Below are 19,422 nucleotides of genomic sequence, written 5' to 3'. Positions count from 1 at the left end.
AGACGATTTTTACGTTTATATCATAGAAACAATCACAAGATGACCCAAAAACAAATTCAAATTTTGATACAAACGCGAACAATAACAATATATAAGAGTACCTAGCGTTAATTTATTCCCTCAAATACCTCAAGGCATTGTTCAAGAAACCTGAAGAATAAATTTAAAGCATATCTTAAAAGTTACGGTTTACTCTTCATAAAACTTTGCGTTTGTGAATAGGATTTTAAGTATGGAATTACGCAGTTTACCCAAAAAAGATAATAGGAGTACTTCTGCTATTCTATTTTAAAGACAGTGCCTGAATTTTAACGCCAGTTGGACTCTTACAAACGTATAGTGTTGGCATTTTATGCTATCTTAAAGTTTTCCTACTATTAACAGGCTTTAATTTATTTTTCTTTTTTTTACAGCTAGCGTTCAGGCTAAAAACAAATTATAGGGTTTAAGTCAAATTCTAATACGTATAAAAAATAGCATATATTTCTCCAGGTTTTGATATAAACTATATTTCTCGAAAAGTTGAACAAAAAACATTTCTTCCTCAACCCGAATTCATCCACTCCTATAATATGTCTCCCTGTTTTTTGCTGTATTTCCACCTGCCACTTCCCTAATATCATCCACCCAACATTTATGTGGACGGCCCACACTTCTTTTAGTTTGTCTTAGCCTCCACACTGTTATTCTATATGCGTCCATCTGTCTTTATCCAGTCTAGCAACATGACCAGCCCATTGCCATTTTTTGTCTTGTAGACAGACCCCTAGGATACATCGTTCGATAGTTCTTTGAGTTGTTAAGAGTTTATTTGCAAATGATTTTGTTAGACTGGTCGTTTCCAGTCCGTATGTTTGCACAGGCAAAATACGGGTGTTATATACTTTTCGCTTCAGATTGATAGGGATCGTATTGTTTCTCAGAATATGTCCCAATTCACCGAAGGCTATCCATGCTAATTGTATACGCGTTGTAATTTCTGCGTGTTGGTTTTCCATTCCAAGTCTAATACTGTGGCCTAAATATATATATTTCGTATATATGTATGTTACGGTTAAAGTCCGATGTCCGGTTAATGTCGACATTAACAGGTTAATGTTTGGGTTAGGTTATGTTTTTGGTTGTTTTGTTGTGTGTTATTCTCGAGATTAACCGGGTAATGTCGACATTAACTGGATATTGGACCTTAACCGTAACATATACATATAATTATCTTGGTATCTTCAGAACAGTACTATCATAGTTTAAGGAAAAGAGTAGTTGCACTCTCGCAAATATTTTCTGTCCGTTTTTGCAAGCTGGCAGGTTGCAAAGCGTTTCAGTTGAATTTTGAACGTCGTCGGCTACGGAGGCGAGAACAAGGTCATATAAAGTGGCAGAAAAAGAACAAAGGATTTGACAAGGAGTAAAACTACTAGTTTCCTTATATTATGGTAATATTACAGTTTTATTAAAGTTTATGTTCAGTCCTATCTTTGCAGCTCATAGATGCAATTTATTTAATATTTCATCTGGTTCTGTGATGTTACCTATTAGAACTATATCATCTGCAAATCGGAGGTGGGTTAGTCTGATACCATCTACGCTAATGCCCTTGGTGTCAGGGGCGGATCGAGAATTTGTGGGGCCTGGGCTGAAACTACTTAGGGACCTACCTAAGTACTCAACTAATAGCCATGTCAAAAAACTGTTTCTATAATGATATATTATATTCGCGTCCAGTCCGAATGTATTATCTTGATTTGTCTATACGTAGTACCGTCCCTGCGTGCACAATTTTAAAGCTATAAGCTAAATTCCCTCCCGCTACCAGTCTAGGTGGCCGCGCCGGCCCTGGCGCGGCGATCGGTTCGTCTTTCGTGCACGGTGCAGTGCGGATCGTAGCTCTCCGATTTCTTCGTCGTAGATCGATGAAGCCATTTTGTTTATTCTCTACTCATTTTGGATATTACTATGTAATATACGGTGTTCTACAGCTAGGTAGAACACAAGGAACAATATGTAAGTATTGTATAATATTTATTATGAATTAGTAAAAATATATATATTCAAACAGGTGTCTTGGGGATGCAGTCTAATAAGAAGGCCGTTAGTTCAAGGAAAAACCCTTTATTGTTTAGTCAAGCTTTCGAGAATTCAGTTGTTCTCTTCTTCAGGACTCTTCTACAATTATAGTAATTAAATACAATTTCTATTCTTGTAAAAAACGATTAAAATGCAACTCACCAAAGTGGGATTATGATAAAGTTTACAACATTGCTCAACAATCAAAAGAATCCTCATTTCTCAAATGCAGTAGTAAAAATCAGAAATAATATAGTAATCAGTAATATTATAGTAGTAATGAGTAATAATATTAATGATTAATAGACAAATACACTATTTTAAGATATTTTATACCATATATATATTATTAACATGGTTAGCGAAAGGCGCGTCCAGTGTAAAAGTAAAAGTGTTTTGGTGTATTCTGGTGATTTAGTGTTTTTATTTTACCATATTTGGAACGCTTAGATGTCAGAAATCAACCAATTAAACATAATTTCTTTTTATTTGAAGAAAAACGTTTTACACCCTATGTGAAAAAGTATTCTGATAATAAAATAATACCTAATGAGACTCTTTGGGTAGGTTAAGTAAACGAAATTTCTAAATCTTATTATGGTTAGCCTTTCATCCTTACCTGTTATATATAGTTCCTTAGCCTATTCTTTCGCGTCATAGCACCTTCCTATTTGCAGAAATTGATATTTATGTTTCAAACTTTTCAACGTCAAGACCGTCTATAAATCAGTTTTAGGAGGCAGGTCTGAGAATGCCCTAATGCCATAGTCAATATTTCTCAATTCATAATATTTTAGATATTCGGTATAAAATTTCAAATGAAAGTCAGATATGGCTAAAAGATTCTAAAGTAAGCTTACCAACACGTTTAATATTGACAGTTATGATACTAAAAAAATCGTATCATTGATAGTTTTCAAGTGTAAACTATCAAAACGGCCAGTCAAACATCTGATATAAATTATGTGTAGGTCAAATAAACTAAAACTATGGAAGCTCGAAATTCTGTTAGTATCAAATCACCAGTTATATTGCCATACAGAGTGTATGAAATTTGTTTCTCAATTATTTCTCAATTATTATTATATGACTTGGCAATAGCACGATATGATATTCTGTTATAATTATGGTGCTGTGCAATTGCAAAGTCATTATAATTATTATAGAGTTAAAGATGACTAATATTGATACTAACTATTCATAACAAAATTGTTGAATAGGTGCTTAAAGAGAGACTAAATAGAATAAACTGACATGAGATCCCACAAGTTTTTATAGTTGAAGAATTTGATGGGATTCAGTATTCTTTTATATTTTGGGGTAAGTAATCATTTGGCACTCAAATTTTAAATATATGAATTTCCTGCTTTGCTTTCCAATTGTACCAACTTATTTCTTTGTAAAATAAGATAAATTACTATGAAATTAAAGTGACATCTATTACTGTCAAGGATTTTGTTGTTGGACAAAGTATAATTAGTTTTTATATATATGTTACTGTAAATGTCCGAAATGCGGTAAAACCTAGGATTTATACCAAAATCAAGTGGTAGTAAAAACCAACCAACCCCACCAAATAACCACCTAACTAATGCATTAACACCCACCAAATAACCAGGTTAACCAATGCATTAACACCCTCCAAATAACCAGGCTAACCAATGCATTAACACCCTCCAAAAAACCAGGCTAACCTAATTAGTTAATGCTTTAGGTGAATCCTAGGTTTAGCGCCTTATCCTAGGTTTTAATAATCAGTTTATAGGTAAAAATGGAAACTTGCTGCCCTCTAGTCAATATTTCTCAATTCATGACAGCTGAAAGGTCCAATATAAAAGTGCAGTATAACGACCATATAAGGGTGAAAAGTGCAAAGTAAAATGAAAAATTTATAGGCCGTGATGTTTCGGTCTGGCAGTTCGGAAAATGGAGCCGGTATTGTTACCGAAACTGTATAAGAATTCAAAGGGGATATCGATAATTTGTAAAATTATTATTCAATTTTTTTTCTTAAAAGCCTATCCTTTTTTTCGACATAATATATCATTGAAATTATTTTAAAAGCATCTATTCAATACCTCTTGTTATTAAAAGAGCACTTTGCGCTCTATATTCATTTTTTGCTAATAAAATTTTACTATTTAAAAAAGAAAGTTAATAGCTACTTCTGGTTAAAGAACTTACGATCGGGAAATATCAAAGATTTTCTTTTATTTAAGCACAACCTTCGGATTGTCATGCGATTTTTAAGAGGACAATGTCTCCTCAACAAACACCTCAGTACACTACAGCTAAGAAACAACGGCGAATGCAGATTCTGTGGGGAAAATGCAGAAACACTAGAACACCTCATCACTGAGTGCGCCAAGATGATAACCAGTCGTGCCATGAAGTCGACTGATATGGCCGACTGATATCGGTGATGGAAAACTCACCTCTGTAAAATCGTCTCATTTACTGACTTTTGTCAAAGCCTTGAGACTGTATGATGAATCATAACTCGTTATAACTCAAGAAAGGGCGACACAATAGACCTGTAAGGTCGCTGTGATTAACCTCCCTCCCCCATACCCATTTTACATTCTACTTCCGATTAAAGGTTTATTCTCAATTCGCGCTACACATTCCGTATCCGCTACTTTCCGTTTACATAAAATATTATGTTATGAAAATAAATATGACAATGCACACTATCCGTTCCATTTTCGTATCGTTTGAATACGTCTAAAGTATATCGCGCACTCGTGCGAAGCGCGGCCAAAAACCAAAACCATGCAACATCAAGCAACGTTTCTTCACATTAATGCAATGCACGGTTTTTGGCCTAGCTTCGCCACGCCGCGCTTCGCATAGTAATTGAGGGCTAATCACAGCTGTACACTATATTCACCAACTAATAGAATCATATCAATTCTCTCTGATGTAGGAAAGTTTCCATTTTCGGAAAATTTCTGAGATTTTTTTTTGTTTTAATTGACACAAAATGATAACTAGTTGCTAAAGTTGAAGTAATTAAATAGCTATGTTGAAGTAACGTCACACATATCACAGCAACCTAGATTTTATCAAATAATAAAGATCTACTCACACTAAAATTTAATAAATAATAATTAAACATAAAATTTGAAAAACATCAGATTGATATACCATCTCACATTATCCATTGTCATTGTATTTATTTATGCTGTAAGTGTGTCTAAGTTTCTTTTATTTCCTTTTCCAAGTCTATCATTATTTTTTAACAACAGTAGTTTTTCAGACGTATGTTTCTAATAGAATTTATGATAATTTTTACAATAATTAAGCATTATAAATAGTACATTGCGGAATTTTAATAATGGTGTTATTACTTTTAATGTAATCGAAATATATTTTTGATAAAAATATTTTTTTATTGTGAATTTTGAGAAACTCCTCCTGGCTTTGCAAGACATTTTTGTATATTATTAATATATAAAAATTATATATTCAAATAAAACTATATTAGTTATTTCATCTTTTGGAAACCTAAGACTGCCTTTAGTAAGGTTTTTTATAAGTGAATTTTCTTCGATATCAGTGTTGTCTAAAAATGTTAAATTATTTTTAGGGACATTAATGACTGAATCTTAAGTTTCTTTTCGCCTTCATATAAATGTCGAACACAAATACTGTACTGACTGCCGGCTAACTGTCTATATTTTCCAAACCTACTTTCAAGAGGATCAGTTTGCAAGTTCTCTAGTAAAACATACCTCATATTTTACTCATTAAAACAATACTTTATTACTTCATGCTCAACCTGTTACTCAACTCAAGTTAATAACTTTAATATTGAACACAGATAAAAGTTAGAAATTTTTTATTATTTTCATGGCATTTTAAAGAATTTAGTAAATAACAAGCATGACTAATAATTTGATCAGTATTACTGTCAGGGTTCGGAAAACTACATGTTACTCTTAAAAACTACATAAACTACATTACATGTAGTTAATCGATGTAGAAAGTGTAGTTTATGTAACTTTCAAATATGAAAGGTTTGAGGTGAGGTAAAAGATAAGTAAAAGCTTTAGAAAATACATATAAATATATTTGAGAAAACAGAAGAAATATAGCTTTAAATATAATGTTCACATCTTATTATTTAGACATTATAAGGCATTATACCTTTTAAATTGTATAATTGCACACACTTATAATCACTTTATAGTTTAAACACGTCTTTTTACAGATTTATAACTTTTTTCACCCTCCTACTATCGATTATAAATACCACGTCCGCACACCTACCGATAAATCGATGACAGGCGCCGCCACGCGACGCCGCGCCGTCACCAGTCAAGCAGGGGGCGTGAAATCTCGATAAAATACATAATATATACTATAAAAAATATCTATTTTTTTAATGTTTTTTTCTCATATTATACACTATTGTGAACTTAAAATATTCCTTTATTAAATTTGATTGATAAAAAGTGAGAGATAAACATTTATTGACTGATATGATTTTTTCCGTATTCTATTAAAACTATTTTTATATACTATAATATTTTTAAAAACTCGGAAAAGACGTTTTAAAACTTTGAAATATACCTGGCGAGTGAAAAAATATCCACAATTTGAACTTTTATCGGGTAATTATCAACGCTGCTAAATAGAGTTGGGCCTCCAGTTGGTGACGTCACAGCTGCCCGGCCTTGTTATTACGGTGGTTACGGTATTACACCTATACACCTCACCCTGTATAACTTTGTGGATCAAGTTTTAATTTGATTTAAAAAGTACAATAGTAATAATTACTATTAAGTTAAAATTATTATAACTACATATTAAGCTATACCGGATAAATTCCAATTCAGGTAGTTTTTATTAAAAGCTCAAAATTGTTCTTCATTTTTAGAAAATTTTAAGTAAGTCAAAAACCCTACATTTCAGTCCTATACTTCCCTAATAAAACTCTTTATTTTTCTCCTAGAATCCAAAAATCAATTAATATATGTATAGGGTGTTCATTATAAAAAACACAACTTTAATGTGTAACTTTTTAAGGACACCCTGTAGAACTCTGTATATTTTTTAAAATTGCTCTGAATTAACCTACATATTATATGCTCACAAAATTTCATTTCAATACAAATTGTCGTTGTTGAGCCTCTGCGTTGTATGAGAGGCGCCTCCCTGTATATTTACGCTCCGATGGCATTTTTAACAATTTGAAAATATTTCGGAAATATTTCAATTAAATTTTTAGTTGGGGGTATAGAGGGCGCGATTTTTAAATTCATTGTTACCAACCATGAATTGGTAGCTCTGCTGTAAAGGGTAGGGTAGCTCTGCTGTTACAGTTGAGGGTTGGAACCTTTGGTGTTACACAGCAAAATAAAACACTAAATCACCACAATACACCATAAAAGTAAAAGTGTTTTGGTGTATTGTGGTGATTTAGTGTTTTATTTAGTTCTGCTGTAAAAATTGTCAAGTTGCCATATTCATATATTTATTTCCTGAAATTGTTATTTGTTTTGATACTTTAGTTTTGTATTACGAGTTTTTGGTTTAAATGAATTGTGTTGAAAATTTTTACTAGCAGACCTTGCAGTCAAACATTGTTCTTTTAGTGCGAAGTGTACAAGATAGCTTAATAGCCGTAAAAATCCCATCGCAACAGTACTAGAATATTTTAAACAGCAAAGCAGTAGTAATGTTCCTTTGTGTCCCTTAAGTGAAGTTAAGAAGGTGAGTTTTGTTCGAACTAAATAGTAACTGTTTATATATTTATAATTAATTTATTTTTATTTCCTAAAATATTATGATTAAAAAAAAATATGTAAAAGTAGGCAACGCTGTGCCGGTCAAGCTTAATCACGTGACTAAAAGTTTATTTAATATGAACTATTTAAGATATTAGATATACACAAAATATATTTAAATTTCATGTAGAATTCAAAAACTAACTAAAGTGCAAAAAGTGCCAGAATATGTAAAATATTTTAAAAAGCAACACCTGGGAATATCCTAGACTTTTATGAAACTTATTAGGTATATTAAAAAAACGTATTTTCTAAACTATTATGAATCTGCTAAATTATTTAATTACTCTGAAATAAAATGTATACCGATCAAAATGATTAATCGCTATACGGGATATAAACAAGATTAATCCAATTCTTTAAGTCTGCTGTAAGAGAGAGAAGGCATTTTTCCCCATCTGTGCCACATTTAATTGCCCAAGTAAATCCTTCGACTGTCTCGACAGCGGTGTGTTACTTGACAAAACCGACTCTATTACAATCGTTTTTGTTTCGCCCGGTTTTATTAAAACCTCCCCGAAACTTTATGACGCATTAATCAAAGACCAAGTTTAAATTACCAAGGAACAGTTCGGAATACCGAGGAAGAGACAAGTTATTATTTATTTTTTGCTATAACGCTGATTTTATAAATTAAACGAGCTTTACGGTTTTCGAAGTTTATAACGTGGCGCTTAGAGATAATTTTGCCTACATTCCGGCACTTTCAGTGACAAGAGAGTTTAATCGAAGATGGGTTTTCTCGTTTATGAGTAGAGATTTATCGAAAAGGTGAAAACTGTCCCATATAGAATTTCGCTGGAATTCGCATTTTCGAAATATGACTAAAACTTATGGTTTTTAAATGGGACACACTGTATATTATTACATTATATGTTAATTAATTTTCGGACTCTAGGAAGAAAATAAAAGAGAGCTTCATTAAAGAGGCATATGACTAAAATGCAAGGTTTTTATTTTTAACATACTTATTATCTTCATAAAATGAAGAAAAAACATTAACTTTCAGTACTTTACCTACCTGTATAACGTAATATTTAGTTAAAATAACCATTTATCGTCAAACCAAAATAAAATTTGACCTGAAAAGTTACACAGGGTAAGACAAAATTAATATTGGACATCGGTCACTTTAAAAAACAAGTTAATCTTTTATTTCAAATGGAACATCCAGTAGGTATATTATTTCGATATTCAATGGATATTAAGATTACCTACTCCTCTCTTGACACTAAAATTAAAAAAAAAAGGTCGTCGTAACAAAAAATTTAAATAATAGCACACACACACACAACACGTTCACATTTTACATATTAAAACGACACTCCTCTGAAGCCGTCTCAGATACTGGCTTTTGTCAATGCCCTGAGACTGTATGATGAATTATAACTCGTTACAACTCAAGAAAGGGGAAACACGATAGATCTGTAACGTCGCGGTGATAAATTCTAGATAGCTGTAGATATGCCTAATGTTAATTCGACATAGCTGTCAAATTTTAGTTCAACTTTAACAACCATTGCCTGTCCAATAACTCAGGGAAGATTTCGATAGAGGACATCCAAAAAATGACAGAAAATACAATTTGCTTGCGAAATAAAAGGACAAATACCAACCACAAACTGTCACTGTCCTACCGTTGGTCAGACTATACTTATCATAATATCAGTGGGTAGCCGCAGTAAGGAATCCAACAAAAAGTAATGTACGACTTTGCACTGTTTAAAAGTTTTGAAAAAGTAACGAAGGAAATTAAATTCTCTTTAACTTCAACAGTTGTATTTAAAATGTATTTAGAGGTAATCTAAAGGTAGAAGGACTTTAAGTTAGTTTTGGAATTCCAGGGAGCGATTTGTTAAGCATTTTAATATAAGTATTCAGGGCCGTCTAGACTTTCAGTTTATTTGCGCAAACTGCAGCAATAAAGCTTGATTTTCATGCATCCGTTGTCCGACGATACGTTGATACGATATTAATTTTATTGGTTGAATTTAAAGACTTTGATTGGTTGTTAGAAACGGTTAACCAATCGAAGCCTTTAAATTCAACCAATAAAATTAATATCGTATCATCGTATCGTTGGACAACGGATACATGAAAATCAAGCGTAAATCGTAAAGTCAATAAGTAAACAAAAATACAGAATGTTCAATTTAAAAAAATCATCCCGATCCACTCACACATTTTTGAGCCGCCCTGTAGAAGTGAAAATATTTTCCTGAAATACATTATAATGTATTTCAGGTTTTGCATTGTAATGTATTTAGGTTTGGACTTCCTAAGTTTTATTTCTTCTATTTTTTCGTCTAACGGCCATCCGAAGTCAGTAGGAGATTTTAGGACCGTTTTTTTAATAAATTAATTTAGTCATAGTCCGGCAGTCGCTGGGGTAAACCCAAAATTTTGGGATTAAGTTTATTTGAAAACGGATTTATCATCTATAGGTGTCCTACTTTTGATATCCGAGTGATGACAAAGTGGCATCTTTGGGGAAATTAAGATACAGGGTGATTCATTATCAATTATGTGAAATCGAGTGTTATTCGAGTTATCGAGTTATTTTGTGTATTTTTAACGTGAAAAAATGGTGTTTTACATTGATTTATTTAATAATGTAGGTTTTTTCATAGGTATAAGTGATAACGAAACATCTTATATACAGGGTGATTAAAAAAACATAATATATTTTCACGTTAATTGAAAGTAAAGCGAAAAATTAAATTTTTGCATTTTGTATACTTTGTAGGTATGTATATACCTAATGTATGAGTAAAAGAATAACAAACACATTTTTATACAGGGTATTTCAAAAATAACATTACTTCCGTTGAAGGAAATAGGGTTTTATAGGGTAAATATTTTAAACACGCATATCATAAAACATTAAAGTTTATTAGTCAGTATCAACCTCAGAATCAACTTCTTTATCGGAAACCACAACATCTTCATCTTCATTATAATTAGCCGGTACAGCGGGGGTCAGTTCATTGCAACAATGTTCGTTCCAGTGGCACATACAAAACATTGTGCAAGGCAATCTAGCACCTTTACACCCACATCTTCTTGTGCTACACGGACTGGCACTTGAACAAGAGCAACGAATCAAGTGTAATATATCGGAAGGTGCCACCTCGGGCCTTTCTGGTAGGGTGACTGGTAACAAATGCTTTCCGTTGGCATCTTTTAAAAATCCATAGTCCGTCGGTTGTAGGTTTGGCGGATTAGGTTCTAAAGCATTTAGCCATACACAAGTCTGTAGGTGCGCCCGTTTCACATTTTCTACGAATGCCTCGTTCGTTGGCGGAAGCAAGCGTAAAAGAGGCAATTGTGACCTTCCGCATGCAGTTCTTTCTGCCCAAAGTTGTACACGAGCCTTGGACGTGGAATAACAAGATGCTCTTCCATATAACATGCTGTTATAAATTTAGCAGCCTGACTTGCGACTTCATCCATATTTTTGTTTCCTTGGCCTAAGTTAGACAAAAAGTGCCATTTTTTAAGAGTTTTGATAACCTTGTTTATGCCTATTCCATAATACATTGCAGTGGTGTCACAACCGCTAATGGCATGAGCTGCCAAAACATCTGGTATTATGTCCTGATAAGCTAAGAGCGACGCTTTTATATTTATTACCTCACGGCCAGCAACTACTGACTCCATGAAAACGCGATTGGTAATTTGGGTTAAGTTACAGAAATACAAAAGTAACAAAAAACATCTGTGTCGTCTGGGATAACTATTATTAAAATTTCAGCTTCTTGATTAACTTTGGCTTCGCTAATAGCTTTTTGTACAATTATCGTATCAGCCTCTTCTTGCGTCGTTTCTACGTCCTTTCGTCGAGATACTTTACCATTATACAGTTCGAAAGGTTCATCTTCTTCACCAGTTATAAGTTAAGTTAATTCTAAATTATTAAAGATGTGTGTTAAACATTTTACAGAATCATTGAAATGGAAACACAAAATCATCGGTAATTCAAAGACCTTCGAACCTTAACCTAAAATTATTAATACCAATAATGATTGTTGAATTGAATTTAAGATTAAGATACAAAGTTCTAAAAACAAAAAAAATATTAATCGGAAAAATGTAGGTATAAGTTTTATTTTTTTAAATCACCCTGTATATTGCAAATAATGATGATTATTATTTTTATGCTATAAAGGTAAGCCTATATTTAATATAAATACAATAAATTGACCAAACCCATACAAAAAGTAGGGCCTAAAGATAGGTAATTTGTGCCTAAAGCTTAAAAACCTATCGGATACATTTTTATGTCTTATATTTTGGGACACCCTGTATATCTGGACTTCCCCAAGGGTGACAGCTTGTCATCAGTCGGATATGGAAAATAGACATATAGGTCTATAATAATCCGTCATAAAAAAAACTTAATCCCACAATTGGCACTTTAGGGAAAAATCCGGGTTTTGCTGCCGGACTATCATTATCATGCAAAAATAAATATCCCCAGTTATAAAATAAAAAAGCGCCCCCCTCCCCCAAAAAAAAACACGCTGGATTTTACATCTCGATCGAACTATTAGTTTGGGCAGTTCAAAAATTTGGCTTCAATAAAAAACAAGCCTCATCTTCATTGTTAATTGAGCATTACCATAGTTTTAGATAGTTGTAGCATTTGCTGGTTAACATTTAACGTCACAATTTGTTTATCAAATGTGTATTTAATTGTTATAAATAGGTGAGTTTTCTAAGATATGTAGTTTAATATTGGTGCAGTTTGGTTTGTGCAAACCAGTTGGGGCAAATTAACAATGAAGTTACTGATGTAGTGATAGAGAGTCTAAACGGCCCTTTAAATTGATACGCCAACTGCCAACTTGCGTTTCATGATCAGTCTACATAGAAGAGGCTTGTCGGAATGGTTTAAGCATATGAATTACCGTTTCATGTCCATACGATATAGTTAAGTATATACGCACACACTTCAATCCAATCCCTTTCTTCCAGTATCCACGAACTTAATGGATGTATGGCTCAAACCTCCTCAACACGACAAATCAATCCCTGCAAATCTAGCATGAGCAGTTCTATATTTTTAAAAATCCACAAGCCGCTCTCATAGAACTGTATGGAAGTGGAATCAACTTTCTATTTAGCTTTCTATGCTGTTTTACATACAGCAGCTGGTATTTTTCCTATCCCATAAGAAGCCCAAAATATTTAAAAACCTATCCAATTTCTGTCATTGAATATACTTTATCTGATTCAATAGTACTATTTGAGAAAGCGTCTAAATTCAGGGTCACTTTTTATGCTTAATACGATTATGAGAAGTTGTTTAAACAAGTAGGTTACACTGTCGGTGTGGTCAAATGATATTTTAATCACATTCAAGGGGGCGTAGCTCAGATGGTAGAGCGCTCGCTTAGCATGCGAGAGGTACCGGGATCGATACCCGGCGCCTCCAAACTTTTTTTTATTTAAATATCTGTTTTTTTTTTATAATTAATAGTTGTTTTGTATTGTGAAAGTATGATACAATTTTAAGTTTACCATCGGGGGGCGTAGCTCAGATGGTAGAGCGCTCGCTTATACTCTGTTTTTTTTTCTCAGGTAAGATTTCGACAGACGATGACAGAAGAAAAGCAGATGACGTCCCATACCAATCTATTTATTTTACTAAAAAAGTTTCTAATAATTTTTAAGTTATCTATGGATGGGTTTAAATATAAATCCGTCATGCGTCGTGTCTTTTTAACCAGTTTTATTGGTTTATTTAAAAAATGATAGATCGTATTTCATTTTTATTGGTTTGGCGGAACGATGAACGACAAACGGACACCGATGCGTATGAACTCGCCTTTAGATTTTTGTCATTTTTGACGCTTGTCAAAGTCTTGCCAAATTATAGGTTATAATTTTCTGTCAACTTTTGTTTAATACCTTACACAATATACCCTGCGTTTTGGAAGATGATGCATTTTGATTCGTATTATTACGTGTGTTTTGTGTCTTTTGAAGTCAAGTGGAGGAAAAATCGAGTGAAAATTAACTGTAGACCCAGAGCACAGTTTATGGTTAATACTCGCTGCCCAGGCAGAAAGTCTTATACACCAATGAAGTTGCCATCGATAAAGTTTGTATACCATTTCGTCGTAGATAAGTGCATCTTGTATATGGTAGAAGGATCAAACTAAACACATACTAAAAACTGGAGTAGGTGTAAAATATCGACATCACACGAGAGGTAAAATAATGGATTTTAGTACTGCAGAAAAATAATGTCAAAAGGTACTGGTTTAAAAAAATTAAGATTAAAGTTAATTAATCAACCTTTAAGGTATAAAATTTGGTAGGTGTTATTATTATTAAAATAGTTTGTTTTATTTACCTATGTTGTTTTATTTATTCCTGTGGAATATTACAAATTTGTATTTGTACATAAGTTATATTGATAAATATAATCATAAATGCGGGTAGTTTCATAAAGCTTGAAAGTAAATAATAGTTCTTTTTTATATTTTTTTGGTATGTAGTGTCTTGTTCTTGTTTGTTTTGTATTAACACATATCCAATTTCGTTTTTATTAAATAAAATAACTCGATTACACTTTTTCAGTTTTATACAGTTTTTTTCACAATATTTTGTAGTAATCACTTGTCATCTTGTCAATCAAATTTTAAATATATCCTGCTATGCGTTCCAGTTGTACCAACTTATTTCTTTGTAAAATAAAATAAACTACTTTGAAATTAAAATGACAGACACATCTATCACTGTCAAGGATCTTCTCGTTGGACAGACTATAGCATGCGAGAGGTACCGGGATCGATACCCGGCGCCTCCAAATTTTTTTGATATTTGAATTATTTTCAGATACTATTTTGGATCGACAGCACTAGAAATTATATCACGTGATGTTTTTCTCTATAAAATTTTTTTTTAGTTAATAAATCATTTATAAAATTAAATATAAAATCCAATCAATTACTTACCAAACGAATAATAAGTTAAATTCATGGACCTCTACAGCTTTTCAACTAAAGCTTAACTCACCTAGAACAAGAAAAACTTGTTATATTTACATATAATTATTGCTAAATGTACAATATTATCAAAGAAGGCGTTAAAGACAACTAGGGAATTGTCTTATTTTCCCGATGATAATTTCCTTTTTTAATCTTTCTATAATTAGTGTTAATTTTTGACAAGTTTTATGTCAATTTTTAATAAACGACGTCTAGAGATTGACATTCTCCAGCCGTTTTTGACGCCGTTTTTTCCGATCATATACGGTTAAAAAATCTATTTTTTAACCTTCGCTGTAGAATCAACAGAGCGATTTCCTGTTTCCAACGACGATGCACCGACACGATATATAAAAAATATAGCCTTTTTAAATTTCTACACCAGTCGGTACGCACTTGCATTTAGTTATAACCAAAAAGGGGATAAGTATGCAGCATCAGTGGGAGGAAGGCATAATAGAACACAATGGAGGAGAATTGTAAACTCAGTTAACAACGACAACCAAAAAGTAAAGAGGCAACAAAGTAATGAGATTTGTGAATGTCCGAAGTGCGGAGGAGAGATAACATCATGTTTCGGGCTTTTCAGTCACAGAAAAGCTCATGAAAGAAAACGCCTTGCGTATGTAATTTCAAATAAGAATTATTTCCCTGTTATAATCTACGCATGTAGAAAGATTAGACAAAGGTTATAAGAAAAGTATAGCGTTTTTTTCCTCTTAAGTTAAGAAAAGTTTTCCACCTTGTATAACAACATATAAAAAATGTTTTTATTACATTTATAATTTTAATTTTATATCTAAAAAAGCAACAAATAAAATTTAACCAGTGCACCCTTTATATCAACCATAATCAAAGGTATTCTTCTAAATTTTTTTAACATAAACCATTCAAAAATATTTTGCGCAACAAAATACTCTTTCAAAATTCAGAATAATAAATTAAAAAAAAACAGAATATTTCATTAGATTATCAGTGGGAGCCTCGGTGGGAGCATAGCACATTTTTTTATAATTATAAAATATGACTTAAAATCTGAATTGTTAAAATTAAAATAAAATAAGGGTATTAATTTTTACAGCAATATTAGTATCTTACAAAGATAGACTACTAATTAACACATAGTAGTAGAGTTGATAAATGTGTGCATTTACTAGAAAACAATATACCTATCATCATATAAATTAATTCGTATTGATTACTGTCTAGGCCCCAGACAGATTTCATTAATCTCACACTACACGAACAGCTGCTATCTCATCAAAAGATGTGCTTATCAATATGCATCGCAATTCTCCATTCTCCCTTAGCACTCCCTTGCCTATATTGAAATAAATTCAGTAAAGTAAAAGCAGTATATAAATCATAATCCTCAGAATGAAACGGAACTCAGTGCAGAAAACGAGACAGAAATACATAGATACACATAATTTTTTAATAAAAATACTTAAATGTGTTCTTTATATTAAAATATATTTGTAGAGCATTCAGGATGATTTTAATAAAAAGTAAAAACTTAGAAATTAATGAAGGGTTTAGAAATTAGACAATTTTTAGGAATACGAGTAATTCTAGATTTAGAATAATTTTCTTTAATGCGTCCTAAACTTTATCTGTTTGACCGGCAGAATCAATTATTCCGGCACCAATAAAATATTTTCCATTTACCAAATTCCAACTGACTCAAAAACTATTATTATTCACACCCTGTAGGATAACTCTGGAGCGTTAATATTCGAAATATTCCAAGCGCATCGAGGTATAATAGGGTGGAACACCCTTTATTAAATTGGATCGCAGGTCCAAAGGGGCTATTGCCATTAACGACCTATCGGGCCAAAATGACTAACGTCGGATCGATATCGACCACATAATAAAAATCATATCAATTCCGAAATGTCAACGATTAACTTGTAGGATAAATAAAACTGAGAAAATGGCACAAACGACTATTGCTTTGGCAATTTATAAAGCAAATATATGTTATTAAGGTATTGTCAAAACATAAAATACTTGGTCACCATTTCAAAATGTTCTTAAGTCCGTTTTACAGTCGGTAAAAGTTTTTGCAATTCGCAAATTTCTTGATGTACGGTTCAAATACAGGTGATCTTTTCTGGCAATTCCCTTGCAGCTGCAGAAGTCCTTGCAGAAAATCAGTCTCGCGCGATTTTTATTGTGTAGTAACGTGGAGGGAGACATTAGCTTCGTTTCAATGTAGAAATTTGTACCGTTCTAGAACAGTTATTGGTATTAGAGATGGGTGTAGGTCCGGATGGATATGCATCCCCGGACCTCTCTCCTGTGTCGGTACTGACTACTGACGGATGCAGATTCTACTTAATATCGACCCCTATCCGCGGAACTGCATTACTGACAGCCAACTGGCCACGTTGTCGGCAGATAACGCAAATATAACGATGCAGCGAAATAAATCAGTATTGGAGAGTATTGTAATAAAGAAGGAATTGTAACTGCTGCTGAGTTGTATTTATTGTTTTTTAAGTTTACTCTCGTGGAATCGTAACCATAGTCGAGATCATTTTCTATTACTTAAAATTAGTGTTGTTGCTTTATTGGTAAATCCAAGAAATTATAGAATATATTATGATTGTACAGGGTTCGTCAAATCAATCAGCAGGCGAGGACTACATTCAAATTTAGTTTTAATTTTTTTTTTGTAAAAAAATTCCATTTATTTCCTTTTATTATTTATACTAGGTATGTATAACTTCGACATGCTTTTCCTCATAGTCATAAATTTGAACCTTAAGGTACCCCTACTAAATAAATAGAACAGCTAATATCATGTGATAAGAATTTGGCAAAACGCAACCAAACCAAACCAAACGCGGATTGCTTTATGCAAAACAAAATTTGGATAAATTAAAATTAAAAGTTAGAATTATATAGATCCGGCGAAACTGGAACCTGAATGCAGGTCCATAAAGCTTGATGTAACTCCGGATCCGATTCTTTTAAAATACCGGATCTCTAATTGGTATCATACCATCTCTAATTGATATCGCTTGGATGGAATTTCTGCGCATGTGTCGATTTGGACAGTTCTGTTACGATACCAAAATTAAATGCGGTTGGAATGGTTCCTGAACGGATTCCTGGAAGCTGTAGCCTTACACTTGAATTCATAACTTGAAAATTCATAACCTTATTCTTTTGTTATTATTATTGGTTAGATTTTTATACGATTTTTATTATTTAAGAGATTCCAAATGAGTAATATATTAGGAGGTAAGTACAATATGATCAAAAAGAAAAAACGGCCTCAGCGATGGTTATGAAATGAAGATCGCTGTCATTTTTTATATGTAAAATTATACAGGGTGTCCCAGATACAAGTGCAAATATTTTAACTGGTAGTATAGTTCAACCCCAGAAACAAGCCTATGAGCACAGAATATCTAGCTACGCAACAGAAGTCTGGTTACATGCATAAAATTGTAGGTATCAAAAGGAGACAGGCTTTTAAAGCCTGTCTCCAAATCAGATATTTGGATGCGGTAGTTTCGCTACTACATAATAGAGGGCGATAAATTTAAAAGAAAACAGTTTTCTACAAACGAAATTTAAAAGAATTTTGTGCAGTGTTGCCATTGTGTAATTCACATTGTAATACTTCCTGATAAAGCCTATCTTCAAATTTACTACATCATTTAAACATATTAAAATAGATCAGAGCTCTTTGTTCAAACGTTTAACTATTTAACTTGCCATGTTATTTGGAGTTAAATCTTACGAGCTGAATTACAATCGGTTCCTGACGTTTGATTGTAATTGAATCCTGAATTTTTATTGTAATTCGGCGACAATATAATAAGTATTGTTCTACTATTATGATACCACTTCCTGACGTTCAATTGTGTTCATACTTTATACCGTATGATCGGGAAAAAGACGGCGTTAGCGATGGCTATCACATGAAGATCGCTGTCATTTTATATGTAAATTTATAAGGGAAATAGTATACCATAATATAGTACCATATTATTACGATACATGGCGGTCGATAGGGCTTAAATTTGGTATGCTACGTATCTTCGGTGACATTGTAATTTTATGGTACCATGAAGCATATAAAGTGGTACCTTCTATAGTACCAAATTATGTTACCACTTCCTGATATTCGATTGAGCTCATATTTGATATATACTTGCGTATTTTTGATGACATTGCAATATTATGGTACCATGAAGCATATCAAGTGGTACCATAATATAGTACCATACTACATACATGGCGTTTGATTGGGCTTAAACTTGGTATACTACGTATATTCGGTGACATTGTAATATGATGGTACTATGATGCATGAAAGCGGTACCTTCTATCGTACCATATTATGATGCCACTTCCTGACGTTCGATTGAGCTCATATTTGACATATAATTTCGTATTTTTGATGACTTTGCAATATTATGATACCATAAACCATATCAAGTGGTACCATAATATAGTACCATATTACGTACATGGCGTTCGATTGGGCTTAAACTTACTACTACTACGTATCTTTGCTGACATTGTAATATGATGGTACTATGATGCAT

General features: G+C 32.6%; 1 protein-coding gene and 1 non-coding gene across 7 annotated transcripts in view; one reads left to right on the top strand and one right to left on the bottom strand.

Moving 5' to 3' along the window:
• Nucleotides 1-19,422, bottom strand: part of LOC115877005 (liprin-alpha-1) — a 374,919-nt gene that overhangs the window by 145,605 nt on the left and 209,892 nt on the right. The window lies entirely within an intron of this gene.
• Trnaa-agc lies at nt 13,221-13,293 on the top strand. The gene has a single exon. It is a non-coding gene; the product is annotated as a tRNA-Ala (tRNA).

The sequence above is a fragment of the Sitophilus oryzae genome, unplaced genomic scaffold (assembly GCF_002938485.1).
Source record: "Sitophilus oryzae breed Bouriz unplaced genomic scaffold, Soryzae_2.0 scaffold_1442_pilon_pilon, whole genome shotgun sequence".
In the NCBI taxonomy this organism is placed as follows: domain Eukaryota; kingdom Metazoa; phylum Arthropoda; class Insecta; order Coleoptera; family Curculionidae; genus Sitophilus; species Sitophilus oryzae.
The sequence above is the reverse complement of the archived record's forward strand: the minus strand, read 5'-3'. Positions and strand labels throughout refer to the sequence as shown.